This window comes from Carassius gibelio, chromosome B1 (genome assembly GCF_023724105.1).
Source record: "Carassius gibelio isolate Cgi1373 ecotype wild population from Czech Republic chromosome B1, carGib1.2-hapl.c, whole genome shotgun sequence".
NCBI lineage: Eukaryota > Metazoa > Chordata > Actinopteri > Cypriniformes > Cyprinidae > Carassius > Carassius gibelio.
Window position 1 is genome coordinate 29,329,850 of NC_068396.1, and position 14,586 is coordinate 29,344,435.

The window sequence follows — 14,586 nt, forward strand, 5'->3', positions numbered from 1 at the left end:
CTACAATTCTGTGAACAATGAATTGGTAAACAAGATAACAAGACCAATGAACAGAGCCAGGGGTCAGGCCAGGGTTGATGGAACAAGAAGCCAATGTGGAGCCAGGAGAACATGGAGCCAGGATGGAGGCTGTGAAGCATGGAGCCTAGAGAGTTAAAGGATGGCTTCATGGTCATGGCAGGACAGACATGTATGGCAACCGTGGTCGTGACAGACTAAGCATGGTTGGCCCCTGTGGGCATGATATGGAGCACAGGAAGCTAGTAGACCTTCTTTGCATGTGACACGACAAGCAGACATCTCAGCATCTGCAGCCCAGAACAAAAAAAGATGGCCGTTGCCTTTGGACAACAGAAGGACCTCTAGGATCACCTAGTCTTAGCCTCAGACATCACGTCTAATGCATTTCGCACACAAAATCGGAAGCACTTCAGGAGTTTCAAAGTTATCATCGGATTGGTTGAATTATACAAGATTTTCGGGAGATGTGTGTGTTGCGTTCTTTAACGTCATGCCTGAAAACAAAAACGCCTTGATTCCACACCCTCTCATGGAAGAAGAACGCCATCGTGTTTCCAGCTGTGACCATTAGCACTTATCAGGATCAACTAAACACTCGATTTTCAAAAGTATGTTAAATAATTTAAGTTTGCGGCCTAGAATCTTTAAAATATGTCTTTAAATCTTTAAAAAGAGTTTTACACACCAATCTGTTATTGTGGGGAGATTTCCTTGGCCCTAAACATGCCTAGACACAAAATGAAATGGGATTGGTTGCTTTATCTGTCAGTCATGTGTGCTCTTCAAGTCAAGTCAAGTCTGCTTTATTGTCAATTCTTCCACATGTAAAGTACATACATACAGAGAATCGAAATTGCATTACTCTCAGACCCCCGGTGCATACAGATAACATTAACAGTAGAGCCTAAAAATCTAGATCAAATATAAAATGTAGATACAACTATACAATAAGGGAATGTAAAAAAGACATATAATAAAATTAAAAATAAAGTTAAATAAAGCAGCCAAGGTTCCCAGACCTTACGCCATCAGTCTGAATTGTTGGCAACATGAGATTAAGCATCACCAAACTAGCAAGCACAGGCAAAACCAGACTTGGGAGCACAGGTACCCATATGGTCCACCCAATCCCCAAAACAATGTTTAGGGGAACTTGAGTGGCCATGAGCAGCTGAGTCCAATTCCACAGTTCCCACAGTAAGTAGGAAACTGCACGGCAAAAGGGCATAGTCAATACTCGACTAGAGTCCTTGAACCATCACTTCCAGGCATTAGGTCATTCAGCAAGTCATTTAAGCCATTAAAAAAAATGCCTTTTAAGGCCACATCATTAATTCCCACCTGATAGCACAGTCCACATAACTCTTCCATGTAATTCTTAATGGGACGATTACCCTGGCATAGACACAGCAGGGTTCATGGTAGGTCATGTAATGCTGCTGACATGAAGCACACAAGGGCGATGGCATAGCAAACCAAAGTGCTGTTTTATTTACGATGGTAATAACTCAAAAACATAAACTCTGAATTTAATCCTAGACATAAAACACATCATCAACATGAATTATGAGCTTATTGACTACACAAACACTGACCTGGAAAAATGAACAGCTTAAAGGGGACATAACACACCAGTTGCCAGTTATCTTGAGTACCTTTAGAATAGTATTGTATCCTTCATTGCTCCATAAAGAGTCTTTAGTTTTGTAAGATTTATAAAAGACAGATACAGCTGTACCGCCTCTCTCCGAAAACCGTCAAGCTCCTGGAGGCGTGCCGAGTGCGGAGCTAAAGAGTCACATGCATGCAGAGCTTTTGCATGATGATTCTCTGGAAGCTGTGACGTTGACATAAGACAGGAACAATACATTTATTGACTTAAATTTTATTTAATTTGTTTATAAATAATTTGTCACCGAAATGCAAGGAACAAAAAAATAACTCCACAACTTTGTTGCTGCCCTTGAGAAACAAACTGCATTTACTGTTTCCAAAATGCTGGGTTTTTTGGGAAGCTGAAGGTAATTTATGTTGTTATTCTTCTTGTTATTGACGTCACCGTCAGCTGCAGTGACTACAGCTCTGTCCACTGAGTAGTCTCGCAAAACCAGACCTTCAGACTGATGGCTGTAGGTTTGGAATGACATGTTTTGTAGCAACTGACATGTCAAACAACCCATCACAGTTCGTCGCGACAATGACAGAAAGGTGAATAAAATTCTCAGATGTTTTAACTATAAATATTTGAGATACTTTTAAATATCCAGCGTTTAGTTGATCCGTATAAGCACTCGTCGTCACAGCTGTAAACACTACGGCTTTCTTTTTTTGTGTGGGGGTTTGGCACCACAGCATTTTTTTTTTCAGGCAGAACGTTAAAGAACGCGTTACCCAATGGCAAAAGGGCTGAATGGAAGCATTGGTTTTTCAGCGTGAACGCTACGACAGAAATCACAAAACACATATAAAACGAGAAAGAGCTTTGCGATTTACTCTACAAATAGATTTGAAAAGTAATAGGGCAATGCAGACACCCTGGCCAGAACGTGTCCCCGGAAAATGGAATGTATGATCACCCTAAATAACCCTAACCCTAAAAATCAAACTTCTATGGTGACATTGTTGATTTCGTGATCGAAAAACAAAATGACAAATCCTTCTCGAGCTAGTCTTGTGCAGTGAATGAAGCAAATTGATTGGCATGCTCTTGCTCTCACTCTGGTTGCGATGTGTGCACCTTATATGATCACTGAGGAGTGTATTTGTCACAGAAATACACTGTTATACATTCAACATGCTTTTTGAACACTGGCCATGTTTGCATCAGAATCCAACTCTTTAACAGTGTAAATGATTCAGAATGAAATGGCATTAGACTTCCCTTTTTAATATACTTCAGTACACGACTAGAGCTGCATTCAAAATTGCATACTCTCTTGAGTAGGTACTTGGCAGCTGCTAAAAAAGTATGTTCCGTGTACTCTGAATGTGTGTGTGATTTTATCATGTGACCTACCAGCGTCTGTTATGTCACTTCACTGCCTTCACAAATCCTTTCCCGTGACATCATGGGATAGTATTGCGTCCATGCACACTTCATAATCGCACAGTCAGAGGTCATCCAGTTTCTTTTTATACTCTTTATGAATACTGTGAATCCGGATATGCTAATCGTGTCATACACTGTTTTCACCTACTATATAGTAGAGAAGTGTGTGATTACAGATACAGAGCTGTACCCTTTCTCCACGTTTTCACGGTTCATTACCCGTGCGACTGGCTTTGTTCATCGAATTGTCTCTGTCTCCTGGTGTTGAGAAGATCTCTTTCTGTCTGCCCTTTAACCTGTCCTAACCCTGTTCAATTGTCTACTCCACCCCTCTGGAGACTGATGTTACAAGCCCCGACCACCTCCTTCTGCAGGAGACCACAGGCTCCAGTGCTTTGTCACCTTCCTAGCACTACAGCAGCTCTGGAAATCTAATGATTTGTTTATTGCCATCAGCCAAGACATAGAATTGGGTCCCACCGTGGGAGGAATGATGTATTCTTTGGCAAGTAAATCGATACTTTTCTATCAAAAAACCAAACTCTGCACTGTCATGAGAAATTAACAGTAGTGATCCCCTGAGAGACTTTTTCTATGGGGATATGGCAAAACACTTGTTTCTATATAACTAATGGTGCCTCACTATGTTAAGTATCCATGGAAATTGGAACAACAGCTTTAAAAATAAACTGCACACTAAGGACATTTCATGGGTAGTGTCTGGAGGAGAGGTGGCAGTGTGTGTGTGTGTGTGTGTGCTTATATAAGGGAGGGTTAGCATAAAATGTGTGCTAAGAAAATACCATAAGCACTTCTTGGAAATTAGTATGTAGTTGATCTTGGACAAAATGTATACGTTTATAAATGTAAAATTGGAAAATTTTAATTTAAATATTATAGTAGGCAAAATAAAAGTAAACACTGTAAATACAAATAAATACATAAAAATAAATTGAATACAATTTTAAAAACTGTCAAAAAAAAAAGCTAATAATGCACATGATTGGCTAAGGCTAAGCCTAAATAAATCATAATAAAAAATTTTTTTCTTTTTACAAATTAGCACAATTTACAGTTTGATGCAACTAATCAAATTGTGCTTGATGAAAACCTCACGCAAAACATTTTTCACACATGCTCTTCAAAAACTCATTAATCCGGACAGAAAAATTAAATCCAGACATTTAGTTACTGTAACAAAATAGCATCAATATTTATTCATTGCCTTTTTTTGTGGCCAAGCACTAGAACTTTTTTCTTATTGAACATATGGGGTCTTTAAAAAAAAAGCATTATTTTATTAGGGTTAAAGAAAAAGTTGAGGAAAAATAAAATAAAAATAAGATCGACAATAAAAATACAACTGAGCAAAGATCATTTCATAATCTTTTTCTTTTACACTGCATGGAAATAAAAAGCTCTTGGTTAAGAATAAACGCATTTAATGAACAAAACATGCCCTAATGGCACTTATGAAGGCTTCGTGTACATTTCCATCCTGCTCAGCAGTGCAGCACATTGACTGGCACTTTTAATATTCTTTCCAGAACTCTGTGGGTGGCTCTGAAAGAAGCACACTTGAAATCACTGGTGTTGTAATGTTTTGTCTTCACCAATACACTCAAGGTCACTGAGAAAGATCCTTTCAAGAACAGTTGTCTTCATCTGTTCTGAAAAAAAAGAGACTAGAATACATATCGTGAATGTAACATCAAATGACTGTGGCTCATCCAGGCCACATACTGTTAAGATTTCAAAGTACTAGTGGAAAGAAGCCGAAGTCTGCTCATCTCTCAGAAGTTCCCTATCAAGGGATCTCGCCATTCCTCTTGCAGGTTTTTGGGTGGATGGAGGGTTTAGGTGATGACAGTGCTCGTGACTGACCTTTCACCTTTACTTTCATGCCAGTTCCTCCTCGTCTTTCACGTCGAGGAATCTGTTTATGTAGACAGGGAGGAGGCACTACACTTCCTTCTTCTTTTCCTTAGTCTATCCCCGGGCTACTGTTGGACCCTAGGATAAAAACTCTTCTCTGTGTCGGTCATTGTTGACCCACAGACTTTTGTTTTGATGCTCACGGAATGATTTTGATGAGGAATGATGCGGAATCCGATCTATAAAAATCTCTCGGAACGAAATAAAAAAGACAAGTAGAGAAAGAGATAAAAAAAAATAGAAACTACAATGCTTTCTTCAGTACTCTCACATCTTTTCTTTGCCCCTGTCCCTTGTGGTAACAGGACACCTGAACCATTGATGTGCTGTGTTTATCAAGATGTCTCTAAGGGACAGTTAAGTGTGGTTCCTTAATGACTCTTTTCACTGGTCACAGAAAAAGTGCACCTCTCCCATGTGATCCATTCTCCATCCTGACTAAAGAGCTAGAACTAAACTGAGGCCGAAACAGACAGCCATGAGATGTTAGACTGTTTTACTACCCTTACCGACACCATCACTCTTAAAACCCCTCTGGACATGTTGGATGTTGTGTCCAAATACTTATTTTAAAGGGTTGTTTTTGCTATATCATAGTCACATAAAAACTATTGGCATTGGATACTCTTAATCATGAGGTTTTGGAGAAGGGGTGGTGTGCAGGGGGATAGAATATACAATTTGTACAGTATAAATCCCAGTAACCCTATGGAATGTCACCATAATCATAGGAATACCTGTGTGTGTGTGTGTGTGTGTGTGTGTGTGTGTGTACCTACTTAACCACATGTTGGAGACAAATTGGTAACCAGAAGTGAGCAAAACCTGACAAAATCAGATTGATTTTCAGCAACAAAGGTGATTTGAAACATGTATCTTGCTTTGAATGAACTGATTGTTAAATAAATTGAAAGAAGATCTTACTGTTGTGTTTTGGTGATTAAACCAAATGTTCTCAATACATATCACAATGATCTTGTGTACTGAAACAGTGATTATGGGAAATGAAAATATGCGCAACTACCGGTACAATGAAATCAGGTTTTGAAAACATGACTAGCGGTGTTACACGTGTGATCGGTTTACAGTTTTGTACTAAGAGTTTTGGGTAAAAAAAAAAAAAAAATTAACACCTGACTTATGCAAATAGTACCAAAGCAATTTAAAAAAAAAACGGTAATGCTGTAACATGATCTCTGGCTTCAGACAAAGTAGATAGCATTTCTCCTAGTTGGTTCTTATATTTGGCAAGTGTCCGTGTGCCGTGATGGTGGTTCAAGAAGTGATGGATGTGCTTGAAATAGAAGGTCACTAAATGGCAGCTGAGGTTCATGGCAGGCTAATGGGGGCCAGATGTAAGGCAAGGGTCAAAGGTTATTTCCCATCTCTCTTCCTCTGTCAGTATGAATGCAGTGCATTGACACCCAAGTCCAAAGAAGCTTAATTTCTGTTCTGATGCGCTAAGCTGGCTATTGTGTGGTGGCATATCATGTGACAAATTTCGAGAGGAAGACAAGCAAACTGCTATCAAAATCCTGACTCAGATGTCAGAACGGATGGTGAGAATAATCTGGGATTTTTTGAAAAATGTAAAACAAAGACAATTGAAGATGCTTTCTTAAGTAATGTTTAGATGACATGCTGATGTCAACAATGCAAATATCAAAAAACTAGCACAAAGACAAAATGCAGAAAATCACTAAATAAAAGCAGAGAAACAATAACAATTGAAATGTGTTGAGAGAATGCAACAATGCTGTAGTATAAAGTCGTGCGTGACATGGCTACAGAACTCCACAGATGTTTTCTGCTGGTTCCAAAACCTTTATTATGACAAATAGTCTTTAGAGAGTTGCATTGGTCTTGTGGAATAGTCGTTCTCTAGATTTCAACAATTTCTGCAGTGGAATCTATGGTGGAAGCATTGGCAGCCCCTTGAGGCTGATGTTGGTAAACCTCTGAACTCCATCATGTGGTCATGTCTGTCACCACAGGCTTTGATAAAAATAAGCACCACACATCTTGAGTAGATGAACTAGACAAATTCATTTCAAAGTGGAAGAAAGATTATGGAAAAGGACCACAATCAATGCTGGAGACTAATATAAGCAATGCTATATTATTGCACTCATTAACTCGTTAACAATAATTAGCAATGATGTTAATTATGTTAAATATTTATTAATAACAGATGCAAACTGGCTCCGGATCAATGTATCAATCTTCTCCTTCAAAACATATGACAAAATCATATTTTCCCATGTCATTTGTCACATGTGTTTTAGCAGTAAGCTTACTTTTGGATGGATATTAAAAATTGACATTTTCCTCGTCATGATTTTCTAGCAGCTCCAGAGAAATGGCCACATGTGTGCAGACCTGTGTATCGGTGAACAATGAATTCAAACAGCATACATCTTTTCGTCCTTCACTAGCCGAGCTGCTGCCATTGAGATGAATAGGAATGCTAATGGCTAATGGGTGGGTTTCTCCAGGTATTAAAGCTCCTCGGTTCTCCCAGAAGGGATCTGTTTGGTTTGAGGTCGCATTTTGAGAGTTAAAAAGCAAAGAACCTTGAAATACACAAGCTGTAGTTGATTTGTATAGTCTTTGGCTGTGACACCAGTCTCTTTTACATGATTTACCAATCCATCTGCCATCAGCATGTGGTCTTCATTTGGTTGTACTGTTTGAGGAAGATAAACTGCTTAAAACATACTGAAGCGGGTTCTGGACTGTGTCAGAAGATCTGTGCTTGGTTGATTTTTTACATTGCGTAATTGTAATTATAGCTCCAGTGTTGGATGAGCACTGGAAAAGTACTCAATGTACAAATTCCTCAAAAAAGGGCAGCATACTAACAGGAATAATTAAAGACTTAATCAGTTACAGATTGTTACTATACATCCTACTATAATGGTTCTGTTCCAAAACTTAGCTGTTTGATGTCTACTACTGTACCTACATATGGGCAACATCCTAATTGAAATGAAACCACAAAGTGGCTGATTTTGATTGTAAATGGGTGGCAACTCTTATGCACATTACAATTTGCAATTCTAACAGGAAGAGACTTGACTCAATTGTTTTCAAGAGAGTTTGATTACTAAGCATAGTGCATTGCACACGTATTGGATAAAACAGTCAATTTTGAATCAGGTTTGAACCAATTTAATGCACTTTTATGTGACACTTAGACATTATTTTGCATTTTTTTTCCTAACAGTCTGGAATTTTTATTATTATTTTTTTATATATATATTTATATAGATAATATATTAGAGTATTGTCTTCTCCTCAGGAATTTGGCCAAATTGAGATCTTGCAAAGCCTTAAAATGTGCATATAACAGTTCACAAATTTTCTTAGAATAGAGCTGGTCATACAACATTTGTTCTTTCTGTACTTAAAGTGTAAAAAAAAACAACACCAATGGCAATACTGGCCATTATTTGGGGAACATGCTGAAAAGTTTCATCTGGGAGGATCACAGGGCGACGTAGATTTTCCAATTTTCTTTTAATCATCAGAACTTAATGTACTACAGCTACAGAAACCATAACGGGTCAAGACATCTTTGACTGTCTGCTTCCTTTCAAACTATCGTCACTCACCGCTACGGAAAAATCAGTAAAGTACACAGCGAGGATGATGCTTTCTATTGCTTTGATCATGAATTTCCACAGTCTGTATTCCAGATTCATCACTCCCTTTATCAAGGAGATACAATCAAATCTCAACTGCAATCTAAAGCCCATTATACGAGACTCCAAGACATCACTCACTTTTGTTCCGATGATATATTTTGAGTGACTTTATTTTTCTTATTATTGTAAGCATGAAAAAGTGGGGTTTATGCTTATAACAAGGAAAAGATTCTCAAAGTCAGTTCTAATATATATGTATTTGACTTGCTTAGGGGTTTCTTCAAATCAAAACAGACAAATTGAGGCAAAGAAAGCCATCACTTTTGATTTGTCAGTGCAGTGTTGTGGGCATCTTTAACTCTGTCTTTGTTTATAGTTAAACCAGATGGGCATAGCAAGTGTAATGTAACACAATGCTGGATTTACAAGGCAAACTGTACTAATATCACTTACACTTGCCTGCATTATGATAATTGGCCGCAAGCGCATTTGGAAAATGTATTTCATATGTGAAATATATCTTTGGAAAATCCCGGTAAGAGGCTTCAAACGGTCCTGTAAGAACATAAGACTTCAGACCATTAGTGTGCTCAAATGTGTCTCAGAATGCTTTTGAGTGATGTACTGAGGTTGTGTGGGTAATACTCAGCAAACCAAAGAATATATCAGGCTAACCAACAGTGTGGTAATTGGCAACCGCAATAAGTGTTGACACAAAAAGGCTCCTTAGACGTCTGGAACCTAAAACTACAGATCGGTACAGGGTGCTGAAATGATGTTTGTCCATGGGTGGCTAATATCTCGCCATCAGCCTGAAATTTGCTTGATTTCACCTGCGGGACGGTGGAGTCCATGTCTTGGACTAATTATGGTCCTCACCTCAAATCTTTTTCTGATGGGATTGCCCATATTCAAAGTCATCTGAAGCAGTCAAGTAGCTTCTTGTAAGCAGCAGACTGAAATTTAAGATGCTATTTTCTGAAAACTGCCCCTCTGCTGTAGTTTTCATGCACACCACAATCAAGCATGATGCTTGTGACAACATTTCAGAAACACTGAAAAAAAAAAAAAAAAAAAAATTGAGTTTGAGTACAGTGGAAGCATAACATCTTTACAATAAATATATCAATTGTAATAAATTGGTAATTACTGGTATTAATGTTCTTCGTAAACACCCATTAACCTCTCTCTCTCTCTCTCTCTCTCTCTCTCTCTCTCTCTCTCTCTCTCTCTCTCTCTCTCTATATATATATATATATATATATATATATATATAGACTCTGGTTAAAACCCATCTCTTCCATCTTTATTTGACTCTCTAACACTTACTATTCTAATTCTATTTTTTTTATTCTAACTTTTTAATCTTTTTGTATTCTATTTTCATTTCATTTATTATGCAATTGTGTGTGTGTGTGTGTGTGTGTGTGTATGTGTGTAAAGATCTCTAACACTAGCTTGCTCTATTCTTTTTTTTATTCTATCAGTTTTCCTTGCTACGTGTACTGTGTTAACCTAACTGAGACTTGTTATAGCACTTAATTTCATTGTTCTTTTTGTTGTTTGTGATTGCTTCCACTGTCCTCATCTGTAAGTCGCTTTGGATAAAAGCGTCAGCAAAATGAATAAATGTAAATGTAATGTAAATATATATATTGTTGTTATTATTATTATTTTAAAAAGTATTTTTTTAAAGATTTGGTAACTCTTAAAGCCTAATTATATAATGCATTATACAAGTATTTATTTTTGTAATTATACCTTAGTGCACCTTATATGATCTCATGAATAATTTTCTTATAATTCATTATAATATTTATCTATTCATTAATTATTTATAAAAGATCTAATGCATTACAACGCGCATAAGTACCTGCATTGTACATAAAGGTTTATTGCAATACCAACTTAAAAATATCAGGATGATTTCACAATGCAAAATTCATAAAAAAAAATAGGTCATTGTCTTACAACATTGATATTGACAAGTAAAAGCATCTTTTAAATGAGATTTTAATTTACTTGGAGGTCATTCTTAATCATTAAGTTTTTATAATGTTGACATATAAAACACCTTTTAAACAAGATTAATTTACTTGAAAAGCAAAATGAATTAAGATTATAGGATTTATATTTCTTACCACTTTAAAAACATATATTTTTAAAACAAACCTCATTTATTTTTTTAATGTGCGCCCATGTTTAAAGAAAACTAAACATCAAAATATGTTTTCTGAAAATAGTTCCTAATATCTTATGTAATTGCTTTAATATTTCTATTGTAAACCTGTACCAGCTTTGGTTAATTAACCCTGTCAGCGCAGTCTCTGGTACTGTAACACTATTAATGGTTAGGCTCTGCCCTCCTGTGGTCGTCATGGCAACTCTCCATCGTCACCTCCAGTCACGTGACATCAGAAAAATCACTGCTTTAGACACCCCCACAAACCCTACGAAAACCTTCCGCCTTCGTTTATGTACACAGGAACAGTGGTCCCCAACCTTTTTAGCACCAAGGACCGGTTTAATGTCAGACAATATTTTCACGGACCGGGCATTAAGGTGTGAAGCATAAATACAACAAAATAAAATGATACGACTGGCATAAAAACTGTGGTATATTGTAAATATAATAATAAACATGAATCCACTGTGTATTCGTATGCAAATTTATTAGCAGCGTCCTCGTAACATCGCGCCAACACAACATGAATAATATATAATGAGCTAGTAAATCATTAAACCATTTTCCAAACCGTGTTTTTGTCTTATCCTTAATCACTATGGTACACCTATAATAAGTGTTTATATTCGGACTATTTTAGTCTGGTTGGGGTCGGCAACGCTGCAGAGTAGCGCAGTACCTGTGTGAGTCGCCATAGATGTAAACAGAGAGAAGTAGCTCCGGCTGCAATGTTCTTCCGCCAGACGCGAGCGCCAAAAGTTACCGACTGCAGCTTTAATGTAAGTTATTTATTCTTTCTTGTGCGGCCCGGTATCAAATGCCGCACGGACCGGTACCGGTCCGCGGCCCGGGCTAAACACTTCCTGATTTGTGGCTCTGTGAAGGACAACCGAAGTGAACTGAGTTACACAACTGGTCATCCCCCTCAGCTCTCCAGCTGCACAGCTCCTCTAGAGAGGGTCACTGCAGCACATTCTGTGCTATAGGGCCGGATTCGTGTTATTTTAACTCAGAATAGTTGTTTAGTGAACCGCAGCAATGTCAAGTCTTTTGTTTCAGGTCATCCCTCTGTTCTCTTGTTTGTTGAGTCTGTCATTACAGATCTCATGCTGATGATTTAAGCCTCTGTTTAACTTGTCATGGTGGCCCGCCTGAGACAGGAACACATAAGCTCCTCACATAGCGCCCTGCTGTGAACATGGAGCCGGAATTATGCAAAGAATTATTGAAAACTAATTCAACTCTTCCCTTCTTTTTTTGGATTAACTGATAGCAGACTTCAAAATGTGGGTATAAAGAAGCTGTTCAGAGTGGACCAGAGCTGTTCCGTTTCTTGGTGGTCTTTGCTCAGATTTACAGCACTCATCAGCACTTGTGGCATAATGTTACCATGAAAAAAATCTTGTTTAGGAAATTAGAAAATAAATAGGGTAATATTAATGTGACTAATATGATGAGAATAACTAAAGCTGAAATAATACACAACGTGCAACAGAAGAATCAGTGAAAGTGATTTGTGGAACACAAAAGAAGAGTTTAAAAATGTCACATTGCATGATTTTAATTATGCAGTGAAAGTCAGTGGGGTCCAAAATATTACTGGAGCTCGCTGACGTCCACAAGCACTGTTGAAACTATTAAATTTAAGCAGTGACATGTTTAGGTTCGTGAAATTCACAGAGCCCCCAAAACACTAAACATGGCCCTCTCTTTAAAAGAACAGTTAACCCAAAAATGAAGTACATTAAACATTTTGTGAAGGAACTATAAAAATGAAATAACAAAAATCTAAATAAAACACATATTAAATATTTTATTTGTTTACATGTAAGAAAAACCACGAACATGCAAATGTGAAAAATCTCAAGGGCTACTTCCAGAAAATACATGAGGTCAAAGAGGTTTGTCTTATGTAAATAAGAAATGATGGGAATTTGTGTGAAATATGAACATATAATATAAAACACGAATAATACCTCATGTAATCAATAAAAAAGTAAATGTATGAGTAATGGAATGTAATCACATTTTTGGAATCTATTTATTTAATCCAGATGACTTGTAATCAGTTGCTACCCAGCTCTGAAATATAGCATTACATCACTTGCTCATCAATGGATCCTCTGCAGCGAATGGGTGCCGTCAGAATGAGAGTCCAAAAAGCTGTTAAATACATCACAATAATCCACAGGCAACCTGCACAACTCCAGTCCATCAATAAACACCTAGTAAAGTAAAAAAAACTAAATTTTTGTAAGAAACGAATACATCATCAAGGCGTTTAATAACTTCATTGAACTACCTCTACCTAAACCTTTACAGGGAGACTGTGATTCAATATTTTTATGTGCAATTTGATTTGCGTAGGAAAAGCATCTCACCGTGGATGTTGTCTTTTAAGTAACTCGAGTAAAGAAGACTGCTGTTTGTGAGCAAAACTGTACTAAAACATTCACATGGCTAATAGATTTCCTATTCTTTTATTGTGTGCTGGTGAACTATGAAACCACACACATAACAGCAGGCTTCAAACGTCCCTTTTAACGGCAGCCAGAGACCACTCGTCCTGTTGAGTTTTTATTTCTGACTCTCGATAAAGATTATTACTTATAAAGATAATTCCCTTGAATAACTTTTTACAGACCCTTCGAAGGCCTTTACAGAGTTTTTATGTGACCATGCAGTAAATTTCAAGTCAAGTGTGTAGATTTTCATTACTATATGCACATGTAGGCCATTAAACTTTTGTCGGTCTCGAGCTCTTAATTCGCTTTGAAAACATCTTTGCGTTCTCACATATACTGTACACGTTCATCAGTCCATATGGATGTCGCAGCTATGCTTTGATGGACAGATGGAGTCGGTCGCTCTCAACATCTTCAGTTTTGCAGCTAATGAATTCAATGTCATTTTGGGAGAGAGGAATTGCAAACACTGGATCCGTTTGCTGTTGTTTGTATTGGGGTTTTAAAGCGATATGGAAAATTCGACGTAATTCTAGGATGTAGGCTTACTCTGACTGGGTGTTGTCACAACACTCAACCGCAGAAAGACACACAAATGTGCAACAAATCTGTGATCAGAGAGCGCTTCATGTTGAGTGAGTAACAGCATCAGAATCCTTGAAACTCTTGACAAGCATCCTGAAGGTCTGAAAGCCATCTGAATTTAAGAAAACGCATCCCCTTGTATCTCAAGAAACACCTCATGAAATGTATGTTTATGCTTACAGATATGTCAGCTTCTGTAATTATGCATCTACAGGAGCAAATAACAGATAACAGGCAATACAATTGAAATAAAAAATGAGCTAAATGCAGAAATCAGTGAAACAATATTTATGTAATACTGAAACTGAATATTTAAGTTTTCTTTTCTTCTTTGTTTACATTTCAAATTTAAAGCTTGCATGGTTTAAAACCATCTTACCAAATATTTCCAGCGTTATTTTAGTATAATAGTATAGTGTAAATATTTATGTATTTTTTGTATCCTTTTCATTTATATTTTTGTTTTAGTAATTGTATTATTTTGTCATTTTAATGTGTCTATATGGTTTTTATTCATTTTTGTATTTCTATTTTTTAGTACATCAAGTTAAACTAAATGAAAATGAGAAATGTTACCAACTAGCTGAAATAAGTTGAATCTAAAAAAAAAAAAAAAACCTATATACAGTATATTACATCTATTTATCAGATGAAACTGTAGCTCTTGAAGGTTTTTTTTTCTTCCTAGAAAACCTTGTT